The sequence below is a fragment of the Melitaea cinxia genome, chromosome 2, assembly GCF_905220565.1.
Source record: "Melitaea cinxia chromosome 2, ilMelCinx1.1, whole genome shotgun sequence".
NCBI classification, from domain to species: Eukaryota; Metazoa; Arthropoda; class Insecta; order Lepidoptera; family Nymphalidae; genus Melitaea; species Melitaea cinxia.
In genome coordinates, this window is record NC_059395.1 from 4,716,470 (window position 1) to 4,717,071 (window position 602).

The window sequence follows — 602 nt, forward strand, 5'->3', positions numbered from 1 at the left end:
AGCGTCATCTAGTTAGATTGCAATGTATTACTATCGATATAATGTAACTAACTACCTATGTAATTTTTATAGTACACACTAGGTGGCTCTACCTACCAAAAACAACATAGACTTTTTTATTTTTAATAAAAGAAATTCAAAATATCAGGGAAGTTTCCGTAAACAGTTCATATTAGAGCTTCCTATTTATTTTTAAATTTGCCATATGTGAAATGTAAAATTAGAAAACAAATAAAAAGTAATTGAAACACGTGGTGTTCCCAGGCGGTCACCCATCCAAGTACTGCCTGACATTGCTTAACTACGGTGATCGGACGAGAACCGGTGTATTCAACGTAGTATGGACGTTTAAAAATTCGTAACGCGTTTGATCTGACAAATTTTACCCTTCATGTGCCTAAAGCAGTTTTGCCACTAGGTTAGGCTGTAAATATCTTACTCACAATCTATCTATAGATTATGGCAACTGGTTAACATCTACGGGCAGTACGCTTATGGTAAAAGAAATCTCATCATAAAACATGTCCCCAATACGCGACAATTATTCGGACAGGCTATATAACTTCATACGATGACTTAAATGTATGGAGCAGAAGATATAA

The 602-nt window shown here is 34.9% G+C and overlaps 1 pseudogene; it reads right to left on the reverse strand.

Annotated features, from left to right (window-relative positions):
• Nucleotides 1–242: 242 nt before the first annotated feature.
• On the reverse strand, nt 243–352 carry LOC123667301 (annotated as a pseudogene).
• Nucleotides 353–602: the final 250 nt, after the last annotated feature.